Raw genomic sequence first — 14,897 nt, 5'->3', positions numbered from 1 at the left:
GTGAGTCTCCTTCCTGGTGAAGTTAGAGGAGGTCAGATGCCACTACCATGCCATCTTCACAGACTGCCAGAACAATTTGGGGAGAAATAATGACAGATGAGGTTAGTGGTCATTGTGGTTGGGTACATAAAATTGAATAGGTGATGTTTTCTGATAGAAATTTCATAAGCAAAATGAGCAGACTTCTTCAAGAGTTGACTTAGCATAACTAGGAGCATTATTTTCTGTCTTGAGAGATGGCAGAAGTTTTCAAATTTGGCATTGAAGTATATTCTCTGTTTGGCTACAGTCTTAAGTTTTAGAGTGGGGCTCATTGGCTTTGTACAATCTTGGATATTGTGAGCAATGCTAAACACCTCAGGCATAGGGAGAAAAGGGAAAATAGATGAAGATTCTTTTAAAATGAATGGGCTGAGTTAAATGATTTCTAAGACTTTTTTCTGATATTTTGAAGGAGGTAGAGAAATGGAAGAGAATGGTAAAAATGCTTTCCTTGCAGTTACATTATCCCTTGATTTTTATTACAGGAGAACATGTCATGCGAAAAATGTTCTGCCCCTGCTGTCTGTCAGGTAGTTGAGGATGCTTTATATAATAATCTCCATGGTACATTCTTTTAAAAGTTTGGTTTCAGGAAAAAAGACAGACTTGCAAGATAAAATGGCGTTGCCTCCTTTCATAAGAGAATTATATAACAGATATATATGTGTTAAAGGTTCTCCTACTAATAGGAACCTCAGTATTAAATTTAATACTCAATAAACTGTGATAACCTGTTGCTGTCAAGTAAATTCTGACTCATAGCAACCCTATAGGATAGAGTAGAACTGCCTCATAGAGCTTCCAAGGAGTGCCTTATGGATTCAAACCGCCGAATTTTGGTTATTCACTGTAGCTCTTAACCACTACACCGCCAGGGTTTCCATAAACTGTAATAGGTTAGTATTTTTACAGTGATATCTTGTCATCTCTGTATGATTTTTATTTTTTAACGTTTGTTTTACTGAGCATATAAGCTTTAAAGCCTTTTGGAAAGTAGGTGAGTGGAGATGATAAATTTTAGATATTGGCATTAAATGATATAATTGCTAGAGATTTTAATTCCAACCTGTACTTTTTATGTGTTTTCAAACACAAAGACCAGACAGACATTTAAAAGTGTGATAGTTTCTTCTTAACGAAGTGGTTACCTTTTGTACACATACTTTATAAAAGATGTAAAAGCATTTATAGGTGATACTGACTTCTTTTTTCTATGTTATGGTTCATTACAGCTAAACTGCTGTTTGGAATCAGTTATTTTCTTTGCAGGTCCTAAGTGGCTCGGGCAGTGTGTGCTTGTGTGTTCAAGTGTGTCTCTGCATGTGTGCTTGCTTGCATGCCTGCATGTGTGTCTGTGTCTCTGTATGCACGTGAGTTTCAGTGCTTGTGCAGGTCTGTGTGTGTGGGGTGGGTGGCAGTATTTGTGTCTGGATTCCCTTGCTTCCAGCATGGTCCCCTTCTGAGATTTGGTGATGTGATCTCAGAGCTCAGGGACTGCTTCCTCACCATTTGTTTCTACTTCTTGCCTCAATTACAAAGTATGTCAGGAGGTCTGAGCTTTAATCCCATCCAGCTTGTAATTTGGGGAAATTCACATCATCTTTTTCTTTAATGGACTTTTAAATTTTTTTACAGCAGTTTTAGGTTTACAGTAAAATTGTGCAGGAAGTTTACAGGGTTTCCATTTACACATCTCTCCTACCTGCATATTGCACATAACCTTTCGAGCCACAGTTTTTCATGTGCAGAATAAAGATGTTTTATTGTATTTTTTAGGTGACCTACAGTTTTATGAAAAGAGCTGCGTGGCGTGCTGAAACCGCATGAGCCGGGCCCATGTTCCCTGTCCTGAAACTTAATGCCCTCTCACTTTTTGCCTTAGTTTCATCCTCACCCAAAATAAGGGGTTTTGAGGGGTCCTTGAAGTAAAGTAATTGGCATTTTTATCCACAGAACAGTGAAAGAAATAAAAACTAGCTTACATCTAGGAACAACAAAAACAGTGCAGCTGTTGTGTATTTTTTAGAAGATTATATAGGCAGAGGAAACCCTGGTGGCATAGTGGTTAAGTGGTACTGCTGCTAATCAAAAGGTCGGCAGTTCAAATCCACGAGGTGCTCCTTGGAAACTCTATGGGGCAGTTCTACCCTGACTTATAGGGTTGTTATGAGTTGAAATTGACTTGATGGCAACGGGCTTTTTTTTTTAAATATAGGCAAAGGATTAAGGTCTAGACAAAGTGGAATAATAGGAAATTCTGAATTAAAAAAACCTACATTAATTTTGGCGCCACAGAGTAAAATCCTGTAGTTAGGAATTAGCATGGAATTATCTTGGTGAAAAATTGGATGTTTTGAAGAGTATGAGATGAGAAATAGATTAGTAATGACTGCATTAAATAATTTTTTTTAATGGTATTGATAATCCTATAATGTTATTTAGGTTAACTGCTTCTCTGTTTCTCTTTTCCATTCCTTGGGGATATGTCGTTCCTACTTTGCCCATTTTGCCCAGAATCTTTGTCTTATCTCCTAATGCGATTCCAGCTGATAACTGGTGGTCTGGGGACCATGCTTGGAGAATCACTGCTTTAGACTATGTCACCTGGTTAATTTAATGGTTTGAATAAAGTGAAGGCCATGGTCTTAAGGCCCAGAGACCCTCCTAAAATGAGATCGTTTTATCCTTAATGAGCTCTAGGGAAAGAATGTCTTGGTGGCCAATTTTATTTTTTCTGTAAATGAAATGTGTATGATAATATAGTTCATATAGTGTAAAAAAAGATCATGATAAAATGTAGAAAAATGAAAAAGTGTATACCAAATAAAATCTATGTGTAATAGAGTCTGATTTTGTGTTTCTTAACCTTTTTTGGATCTCACTGAAATCAGCTGTTTCTTTTAACTTTCACTCTTAAGTAGTTATATAGTGTGACCAGGTTAAGACAATGACGTGGAAATGCCCAGTTTTGTTTTTTTTTTAATAGTTTGAGTCTGTACTTACTACCTGTATGGTCTTGTGTAAGTTGCTTAAGCTCTTATTTCCATTTTCCTTAAGTATTAAAAAAAAAAAAAAAGCTGGGTAGGGTATGACAAGAATTAAAGATAATGTATAGAGCATATATGCCTGCCATTTGGTAGTAAGTTAAACATACGTACTGTAGCTATGTGTGTGTGTTGTGTGCCATCAAGTCGATTCTGACTTAGTGACCCTATATGACAGAGTGGAAGTGCCCTATAGGGTTTCCTAGACTAATCTTTATGGGAGTAGATTGCCAGGTCTTTTTTCCTGTGGAGCAGCTGGTAGGTTTGAACTACTAACCTCTCAGTTAGCAGCTGAGCTCTTAAAACATTGTGCCACCAGAGCTCCTTACTGTAGCTTTAAAAAATCTTGTCATCTAGTAGATTGCGACTCATAGTGGCCCTGTAGGACAAAGTAGAATTGTGCCATAGGGTTTCTAAGGAGTGGCTGGTGGATTTGAACTGCCAACCTGCTGGTTAGCTCCTGCCCTCTTAACCATTGCACCACTGGAGCTCTACTATAGCTATACCAAAACAAAACAAACAAACCCGTTGCCATCGAGTCGATAGGGACACTATAGGACAGAGTAGAACTGCCCCATAGGGTTTCCAGGGAACAGCTGGTAGACTCAAACGGCTGACCTTTTGGTTAGCAGCTGAGCTGTTAATCACTATGCCACTGTAGCTATAGTAACCAGTTTTTTCTTATGCCTGCCTGCTTGATAACAGTTCCACTACCTTGCCCCTGGAATCAGTCAAGTGCTGTTCTGCCACTGACCAATGGATGGACCTAGAAATAAAAGCAGCCTCTTTGGTCCTTGGTTTCATTGTCTACATATTAATTTCCATAATCATAGTCTCTCTGTTATCTAAGATCCTTTTTAGTTCTAAAATCCTGTGGTATTAGAAGGATAGGCATTAAATAAAAAACAAATCTCTAATTTGATATATAGAATTTACCAGTGACAGATTCTGAGCAGCAAAAATGCTTACATCATGGACAAGAAGAAAGGTATTTAAATATTACTAAATTTATACTGAATTTGAAAAACTTAAAATTGGGCTTTGAATTTTGATATCTGTATCCTCTCTAAATAATTATTTTATTTTTCAAAGTTGAGCAACCCCTTGAGAAATTATATTTGATTTAGTGAAGAGTTCATGTTTGTAATAGGTCATTTTTAAAAGATCTGCACTGTGAGGTGAAAAACTACCCAAATAATTTGGTCTTTGTCCTTGGTTCCTCGGAAGTAACCTCTAGATCATACCTGATAGCTTATGCTAATGAGACTCAGAATGTGGGGCTCAGAAGACCTACCATGTGGTATCAGCCCAACCTCTGGGGTAAGAAGGAGGCCTGGAGATTGGGTTCAACCACACAGGCAATAAATCAGTCAATCTGCCTATCTAATTAAACCCTCATCGTAAATATAGTGCTTTCCTGAGTTCTGTCCATCATTCTAGCAAATTATCAAACCTGAGGGAGTAGTGGGAACCCCCAGATTTGTAGCTTAAAAAAAAAAAAAAAACCCAAACCCTTTGCCATCAAGTCACTGGTGGATTCAGACTGCTGACCTTTTGGTTAGCAGCCGTAGCTCTTAACCACTGTGCCACCAGGGTTTCCTGTTTGTAGCCAGCAGGTGAGAAATGCGGATGTCCTAGGGACCTATAAGCTTGCAGCTGGTGTCCTGAAGGGGTAGCAGGAACTCCTGAATTTGAGCCAGTTGGTCATACGTGTGAGTATCCTGGGGGCTACCAAGCTTGTTACAGATTAAATTGCCGAATTTAAACCCTTTCTGGATATGTTGACTTTAGCATAAGCTACATATTGCTCAAAAAGAGTACACATATTATGTAATCATTTATTTCATTTTTGCTTTTGTTTCAAAGACGGTAAAACCCTCTAGGTGGCTTTTGTTTTTATCAAGAGGGACTTTCTAAAACAGGCTTATTTTGACTCTAAAGGAGCACTCTTTGAGGTGTACTGAATATCTCCTAGTGACAGGTGATTTTACATGTTTGTAATTTTTCTTGGTGGGCAATTTGCTACATGAATAAAAGCCCATAAGACATTTTTACCATACAGGTAGGATCTCCCCCCGCCCCCCCATAGTGTTTTGGTTAAGAGGATTTGTGAAAGGTGTGTAAAAACTTGCTTACATACTGTTCTAGAAGGCAATGGAAATAAAGTTCTGTTGTATTTAATCTCTTGTATGTAAGTTTATTATATTTAAAGAACAGCTTCTACTACCTATTATTTCTTTTAGCATTTAAATTTTAATGCTTCAGATTCACAATAAAAGGACTGGACCCCCTGTGGCTATCGAGTACTTGAAATGTGGCTGGTCCAAACTGAGAATGTACTGTCAGTGTAAAATACACAATAGCTTTTGAAGACTTAGCATGAAGAAAAGAATATAATATCTTATTAATAATTGTTTTATACTGATTATATGTTCAAATGATAATTTGGATATACTGGGTTAAATGCAATATGTTACAAAATTAATTTCACCTGTTTCGTTTTACTTTTTTAACGTAACTACTAGAAAATTTAAAATTGCGTATGTAAATGGTACTATGTTTCTGTTGGACAGTGCTGAGTTAGAATATCACAGCTTTCCTGTTACAGTGAAAACATGGGAGCTGAGGATCTTCGGTCTGAGGAAAGTCATGATAATGGCATAGTTTTTAATTAAAAAAAATTTTTTTTTGTAAAAGCAGATAGACCACTTAAAATCACCAGGGAGAAAACCTAATGACAGCTTCTTCAGTAAAAGTAGATGAGGAGGTATTCTCCTAAACCCCAAAAGTGGGTAGGTGGTATAGCAGGAAGGAGCCCTCATGGCACAGTGGTTAAGCACTAGGCTGCTACTGAAAGGTTAGTGGTTCAAAACCACTAGCTGCTTCTCGAGAGAAAGATGTGGCAATCAGCAGTTCTGCTCTGTCCCATAGGCTCATTGTGAGTCAGAATCGACTTGATGGCAATGGGTTTTTTAAATGAATGTAGCAGGGCCCGCATAAATCTCATGGAGGAGCAACTGCATAGTAGCAGTAATAGAAAAAGGAGCCAAGAAGCACAGAAACCACCAGCAAATCTCCAGAAGGAGAGGATATCACTTTGAGTTGGAAATCTGAGCAAGCAAATTTGAGAACAACTGGCAAAACTGCCTCCAGGTTGCGGATGTATGAAAAACAGACTGTGGTGGCACACTAAGATGCTGCAGGAAGGTTAGACAGTACTGGGGTGTACTTTAAGAATCTCAGAAATTTCCAACAAAAACTCCTTTTTAAAAGGATAGAGGCCAATTTTGAAGAAACAGTGCTAGAAGTAAAATCAAATTGAGCAGGACAGAAACATGAAGTTTGAAGGGAAGAGAAAGTTTGTATTCAAGGTAGGGAGGGAAACACGGGATGTACTTTAAAACTGGTTATGGCTGCACAGAGGCCACGGTTTTAGTTTACTTTAAGGCCAGAGGAGGGAGCCCTCAAGCCATGAAGCTAGGAAAGCTACCCAGGCTCACATCCTCCTCCTCCAGAGAAGCCTTCTAAATGGACACGAAAGCCCCTATCATTTAAACATTAGTAACATTAAAGAATTGCATTTGAACCCTGTAAAAATGTACTGCAACAAAAAACATAAAAATTAATAAAATAGCAAATACGAACGCATATCAGGATAATATGGCCACAAAGCAAATGAAAACTGTAAACTATGTTACAAAATAAATTACTATTGAACTGTGAATAAAACAGCATAAAAAAAATCCAAAGAATGCAGAGCATTAGAAAAAATTATTTTAGAACAAAAACTGAACTAGAAGGAACATAAAAAATAGGCAGTACAGTAAGCAAGAAAAAGAGGATATAAATAACAAAAATAGAGGATTTGAGAGAAAATTATGAATATAAAAGGAAAAGAGTAATTAACATTAGTGTAATTTGAGTCCCTGTAGAAGCATCACACAGTTTTTGTGAAGTAACATGAGATTTAATCTGCATGTTGAGAGGGCACACATGGACCTAGAATGATTAATGCTAAGATGTATTCTAGTAAAATAGAAACTCATGAGTTGCCATTGAGTTGATTTCAGTCCAATTCGTAGTGACCTGTTTGTGCAGAGTAGAATTGTTCCATAGGGTTTTCAAGGCTGTGACCTTTCAGAAGCAGATCACCAGGCCTGTCTTCTGAATTGCCTCAGGATTATTTTGAACCGCCAATCTTTTGGCCAGTAGCGGAGTGCTTTACTGTTTGTGCCATCCAGGGACCTGCCAAATAAAGACTAAGCCACTTACAAGAGAGAAAAAAAGATTAGGATTAAATTGCTTAACAACAGTATTTCATACTAGAAGACAGTGCAGCAACATATTTGAAATAATCAGAGAAAGAGTATGTGAGCCAAAGATTTTATATCCAGACAAACTGAGCATAAAGACTATAAATAAATAGTCATGAACATACTAGAACTCAGGGAATAATTTTACGAGACCCTTCGGAGAAATCTACTTGAGTAGAGAATGAGCTGAAATCATAGGTCTGGTTGTGAGCATAGGATATATTTAAGAGTAGAACTAAGACTAAGTGATGTAATTAAAGATGATAGAGTAATATTTAAATGTTAGACTCTGCAATATAGACATAGTACAACTATCAAAAGTGGGAGAAAAGAGCATTTTGAAAGTAGAATTAACTGGATAATTGGTCATGGTTATTAGCTGGGAGTAGAAGGATAATACTAAATTCTGGAGAAGATAATACTAAATTCTGAAGGAAGGGGGAAGAAGAGATTACCAGCTGATTTTATTACTGCTCATAGAAAACCCACTGCCATCAAGTCAGTTCTGACTCATAGTGACCTTATAGGGTTTCCAAGGCTGTAAATCTCTAAGGAGGCAGAATGCCACATCTTTCTCCCGTGGAGCAGCTGGTGGTTTCTAACTGCCGACCTTACAGTTAGCAGTTAATCACTTTAACCACTGTGCCACCAGGGCTCCTTACATAGAAGGGATAACGTCTTAAATAGTACCTTTTTTTTAAGGAGGAAATTAAGGATATTGTGTAAAAATAATCTTTAGAACAAAGATGCAAAGCGTCCTGAATACTAAGATGCATATTTTTAAATCCAGGAAAGAAAACAGTGAAAACTTTGTGTATCTGTGTGTGATATATACAAAGTAACATGAAAAATATTACAAAATGGGACCAAACATCACCAGTATCAATAAATGTCAACAGGCTGAATTTATCCTGAAAGAAAAATGTTTTCAGTTAGATTAATACAAGAGGCACCTAAAGCAAAGGGATTCAGAAAGATTAAAAGAACAGACAAGAGTATAGCAGGTAAATACAAATAAAATGAAAGCAGGAGTTGCAAATGTGATACCAGATACGGTAGAATTCAGGCCAAAAAATATTTAATATGGGGAAAGGTTAGCTTTACCAAATATTAAAACATAAATCCTCTAGGTAGGGGAATGACTGCACTCTGATGCCTTGGCAGACTGCCTTGTGATCCTTCCAGAACATGAGGGAACAGTAGGCCTGTGTGGGACTACCTTTAGGCCTTATCCCACTCTCCTCTAATTTCTCCTGGAAGGCTCTCATGAGATTCTCGTCGTTTCCTGGGTTCTGGTGAGGTGTGAGGCTTCCAGCTTTGCCTCATTCAGAATAGAGCTGCAGATTTTAAAACCATTTAACTGCAGTCTAGAATTGACTCTTCAGCAATAGAATTGTGTTCCCTATAACTTGTGTTCCAAGCATCTGTTTCTTTTATTTCAGTAATGTTGTTTTAGGTGTGTGGTACAAGGACAAGTATCTTTGGCTTTTCACTGCCTATGTAAGTAATAAACAGTATGAATCTAAAAGTGCCTTGTTATATGTTTATTGGCTGAATCAGTCAAACTTAGAGCTTGGTCTTGCCTTATTCTGTGTTCTTGACACTATAATTAAAAGAGTAGAGTACTGGAACATGAATAGATAGACTAATAGACTAGAAAGTCTAGAGATAAAGTACAATAAAGGCAAATTTTCAAATTATTTGGGAAAATATGAACTTTTAAATAATTGTTATTGAGACAACTGGAGAGCCATATGGAGAATGATAAAATTGGATCCATTTCCACACTGTATTCCAGGATAAATGCAAAATGGACAAGCAATTTAAAAGTAGAAAATGAAACTATAAGCACTAAGAAAAAACATCAGTGAATCCCTTATAACCTGGGAATGGAGAGTTTTTTTAAACATGACTCAAAGTCTAGAAGCAATAAAAGTAAAGATGATAAATTTGACTGTATTAAAAAGAATTGACTGCAGAGCAGAAAATACCTTAGAGTATATTATCCATTGCTGTGTAACAAATTGCCCCAAAACTTGGCAACTTCAAACAACAGATATTTATTATCTCACAGTTTTTGTGGGTCAGAAACCTAAGCTCAGCTTAGCTGGATACTTTTTCCTCAGTCTTACATACTTCAGGTGATCAAGGTGTTGGCTAGGGCTGTGGTCTCATCTGAAGGCTTGACTGGGAAATGATCTGCTTGCAAGCTCATTCACATAGTTGTTGGCAAGGTTCAGATTCCTCACAGGCTATTGAACTGAGGGCCAGCATTCCTTTCTAGCTGTTGGCTTGAGACCTCTGATCCTTGCCAGGTACCCCTCCCCACAGGGCAGCTCACAACTTAGCATCTGACTTCCATCAGAGCAGTACATTCCATGGATGCAAAAAATGTTAGCCATGGTCTCTTTGTAACCAAATCTAAGAAATGGCATTTTATTTGTTAGAAACAAGTCAGTAGATGCAGCCCACAGCCCAGGGAAGAGGATTACACAAGGGTGTGAATATCAGGAAGCAGGGATGATTGGAAACCATTTTGTAGGCCTCCTGCACACAGAAAAGACAAATGAAAACCTGTGAAAAAAAATATTTGCAACTTATATGCTTAATATGTAGGGCCACTACTGATTGAGAATAAAGAGATCAGAAGGCTGATAGAAAAATGACTGAAAGATATGCACAGACGGTTCACAAAGAAAAAGAATTGAAAATGATTCTCATCCTTGCATATACCAAGTGAAATAAAATTAAAGTACCTTGAGATAGCATACGTCTCATCCACCAAGATGGACAAAAATCCAGAAGTTGACAACAAACTGTTACAGCCAAGACGTATGGGGAAACAGGCAATCTTATAAATTGCTAGTGTGTATAGAAAATGGTAAAAAACCCCTTTGGAGGAGAATTTCACAATATCTGGCAAAATTACATGTGTTTTTTTACTCTGCAATAGCAATCACATATCTAGGAATCTGTCCCAAAGATTCACTGGCAAAAGACACCCAAATATCCATCAGTAGGGAGTTGAATAAACTAAGGAATGGCCACATAACGAAGTGCTACTCAGTTGTAAAATGGAGAAAGGAATAGTATTGATACAAATATAGATAAATGGACCAGCAGAATAGGGGACAGAAGTCCAGAAACAGACCCTCAAATATATGGATGTTTGCATTATGACAAAGGTGGCATTGCAGAGAAATGGGAAAAAAGATCTTTTTAATAAATGATCCTGGGTCACTTGGATAGCCCTAATGAAAAAAAATGGAGCTTAACTTCTCACACAATGCAAAAAAATCAATTCCAGATGGAGTGTGGCTCTAAATGACGACTAGACATCACATAGAATATCTCATGACCCTGGGATATTGACATACTGAACTACATTAAAGTTAAGCACTCTCTTCATCAAAGTCACCTTTTAAAAAGTGAAAAGACAAGCCACAGAATGAGAAAAGGTATTTGTAATTCATGTCCAATATAGGAGTTCATATTCAGAGTTTGTGTGTGTGTGTGTGTGTGTGTGTGTGTGTAGAGAGAGAGAGAACTCCCACATATCAATAAGAAAAGTATAGACAACCCTTTAGAAAAATAGGCAAGAGGCTTGAACAGGCAATTCACAAAAGAGAATACCCACATGGTCAATAAACATATGAAAAGGTGATCAACCTTATTAGCAGTCAGGGAAGTTTAATTAAAACCACAAGGAAGTGCCACCACATTCCTACTAGAATGGCTAAAATTAAAAAGACTGGCAATGCCAAGTGAAGGCTAGAATGTGAAGCTATCAGAGTTCTCATACATGGTGGACATATTAGTTGCTGTAATTACTTGGAAAACTGTTTTGCCTTTCCTCCTGAGGTTAAGCATATGCATGCTCTATAACCCAGAAGTTTCCCTCCTGGATATTTACTCAACAGGAGTATATTCATGTAAGCACAAAAAAACAGGTTGATAGCAACGTCATTTTAATAGTCAAAACTAGAAACAGCCCAAATGAGATGTAGAAAGTAGAATTAAGAAATTGTGGTATACTCGTATAATAAATATAGTGATAAAAAATGAGTAAGCTGTAGTGACAAAAACAACATGAATGAATCTTATAAACATATTCTTGAGCCAAAAAGCGAGGTGTGAATGAATGCATACTATATGATTCCATTTATATAACACTCAAAAAGAAGTAAACCTATCTATGGTGTTAGAAGTCAGGGTAATGGTGATTACTTTCGTAGAGGAAGGTGGAGGTGGTACTTGGGTGGGGGGTCACAAGGAGGATCCTGGGGTCCTAGTACTGCCTATTTCTATATCTGGTGTGTTTACTTTCTGCAATTCATTATGATTTATCTACTCAGATGTAAATACTACATGAATAAAAATGTTATAAAAAGGGAATGTGGAAGCTCTACTGATAAAGGAGTGATCTGTAGACAGTGAAAAAAAGCAGGCTGCAACATAGTGTTTATATTATGCCACATTTTTGTTTGGTTTAGAGCATGCCAGCTCTCTGCTACCTTTCAGGCCGTCCCTGACTGGTTATTACTCAAGCCCCAGGCCTTGACCCTCTCTTCTCCCTGTAACTTAGTTTTAGGGTATTAATTTCTGATTTCTCTGCTCGTAGTTCTTACCCCAGCTCCAACTTTTCACTTGTGTCTCTATTTCAACATTCTGGGCAATAGTTCTTGTTGATTATATCATGGTTGACACAAAATCATCTTGTTTAAAACAGACTCATCGCTTTTTCTCATGTTTAAATAAACTACCATTCTAATCTTACTATTCAATGGTTTCACTGCTCTCCAAACCTAAAATATTTGAGTTATTGTTGACTTAATCTTCCACTAGATAGTCTGTAACTGTTGATCATTTCTTTTCAGCATTTTAAAATGCTTTATTTCCGTTCACAGAGTTACCATGATAACATCTCATTTGGAAAGCTACAATAGGGTGCTTGCTAGTGTCCCTGACTTCACCCCTTACCTGCAAATATCATGTTGCTGAAATGTCACTTGGAGAAAATATTCTAAAATTATATAGTTTTGATGGTTGTACAACTCCATAAATATACTAAAAGCCACTGAATTGTACACTTAAAAGGTGAATTTTACGGTGTGTGAGTTGTATCTCAATAAAGCTATTATTAAAAATAGAAATGTCATTGAGAGCATGTAGTGATTTCATATCAGATAAATCTCACTTTTGGTTTATCATCCAAAGCCATTCATTATATCCAACTTCATATGTCCTATCCAGTCTTATCCAGTGTGTCAATAGGTAGGCTGAGCTGCCTGATGAGAACATCTTCATATTCTAGTAAATGCTTTTGTATATAAGGTAATAATCTTATGAGAATAGTTAAAGCCAAAGATGTTATCACTATTTTAAAATTGAGGAAACTTGATTGGATACAGAATGATCAAAAGTCATAAGGCTGGTCAGTGGCAGAGCTGGTATTGGAATTTATTTCAAGTTAACAAATGTTGATTGAGCATCTTTTACTAGGCACTGCGTGGTGCAGTTAGGATATAAAGATATATTCCAATCCTCTGGCCCCTATACTCAGAGAATTTACTTAAGGTTCTTATTTTATGAATTCTAGTCTCTCTCTGCCTCTCTGCCTTTGCTAGTCTTCTTCCCATCTCTAGATTGCTTCACTGCTTTTGTCCATGTTGTTTTTCCATTCAAAGCCCATCCAAACTCTCATTATGAATCTCTTCCTCACTAACCTTCTCTGACCCTTCTTTTACTTTTAATTCTTTGGGACTGGGCCAATTATGTACAGTAAAACTTGCAAAAGCCAGAATGTGTGTAAGGCAGAAACCCGTCAAATATTTTCCACTAAAGCTAGCAATAGAAAAGTGGCAAGACTGTACCCTGTCGAAGGTGGAAAACTTGCAAGACCTGGAAAAACAAGGCAGTCCTGTTGAGTTCAAGCTCTTACAGGTTTCACTGTCTATATAGTCTATACTACACACACACACACGCACACACACACCCCTCTGTTGACTAACCACTCAGCTACTAACCAAAAGGTCAGTAACTGGAGCTCACCAGTTGCTCCACAGGGGAAAGACCTGACGATCTGCTCCCATAAAGAGATCAGCCTAGGACTCACTATGGGGCAGTTCTGCTCTGTCCTATTAGGTTGCTATGAGTCAGAACTGACTCAATGGCAGACAAGTTACACATGAATTAAAAAAAAAAAAAAAATGAGGACACTCTACTGATAATGGAGTGATCTGTAGCCAGTGCTACAGCTGCAACATCGTTTTCTTTAGTTGGTTGCATGCGTATTTATCACTCTAACTGACAGAAAATTTCTCAAAGACATAGATATCATCTATAAATTTTAAAGATGTCATCTACAATTTTTTTCTGTTGGTGCTTAGCATAGTTCTGGGCCCTTTGATACTTAGTAAAATTATGTTGAATAGGAAACAAAGGCCATGTCTTGATCTTTAATCTACTGTCTAGTTTGGAAGACCAAACACATGCAAGGGTCACATCTGTGCACAATTGTAAAACAATATATCAACTGTGCAAAAGTTAAAAACTTCAGGCAGAATGCATAAATGGTCCTGATGAGTTGTTCTGCTACACTGTAACTGAAATGTTGCAGTTAACTCTGATCTTCAGTTCCCCTGTACCCTCAGTAGCTGATACCTTTTTTTAGCACCTTTAGTTAACCATTTGCTAGATAATGGTCAGGGTGATTGGGCACTAGTATTTTCTGGAAGGGAAACCCTGGTGGCGTAGTGGTTAAGAGCTATGGCTGCTAACCAAAAAGTCAGCAGTTCGAATCTACCAGCTGCTCCTTGGAAACCCTGTGGGGCAGTTCTGCTCTGTCCTGTAGGGTCACTCTGAGTTGGAATCGACTCAACAGCAACAGGTTTGGTTTTTGATTATTTTCTGGAATGGGAACAGAATACCACTACTGGCCTCTCCTCTGTTGTTAGGTGCTGTCAAGTTGGTTACGACTCATAGCGACCCTATGGACAACAGTACAAAACGCTAACTTGTCCTGTGCTATCCTCACAATTACATTAATATCCCTGGGCCCATTGCTGCAGCCACTGTGTCAGTCCATCTTGTTGAGGGTCCTCCTCTTTTTCACTGACCCTCTACTTTACCAAGCATGACGTCCTTCTCCAGGGACTGGTCCCTCCTAATAACACGTCCAAAGTATGTGAGACGAAGTTTTGCCATCCTTGCTTCCAAGGCGCATTCTGGCTGTACTTCTTCTAAGACAGATTTGTTCATTCTTCTGGCAGTCCGTGGTGGATTCAGTATTCTTTGACACCATAATTCAAAGGCATCAATTCTTTAATCTTCTTTATTCATCGTACAGCTTTCACATGCACAGGAGACTTTTGAAAACACCGTGGGTCAGGTGCACCTTAGTCCTTAAAGTGACCATCTTTGCCTCTTCTCTAGTATACTCTTAATGTCGGTGGACCATTATAACGTACTGTCTCTACAAGATGGTGAACCATCCTGT

General features: G+C 37.8%; 1 protein-coding gene across 2 annotated transcripts in view; it reads left to right on the top strand.

Annotated features, from left to right (window-relative positions):
* GOPC (golgi associated PDZ and coiled-coil motif containing) overlaps window positions 1–14,897 on the top strand; it is a 51,454-nt gene that overhangs the window by 14,551 nt on the left and 22,006 nt on the right. The window lies entirely within an intron of this gene.

The sequence above is a fragment of the Elephas maximus genome, chromosome 1 (assembly GCF_024166365.1).
Source record: "Elephas maximus indicus isolate mEleMax1 chromosome 1, mEleMax1 primary haplotype, whole genome shotgun sequence".
Classification (NCBI taxonomy): Eukaryota; Metazoa; Chordata; class Mammalia; order Proboscidea; family Elephantidae; genus Elephas; species Elephas maximus.
The sequence above is the reverse complement of the archived record's forward strand: the minus strand, read 5'-3'. Positions and strand labels throughout refer to the sequence as shown.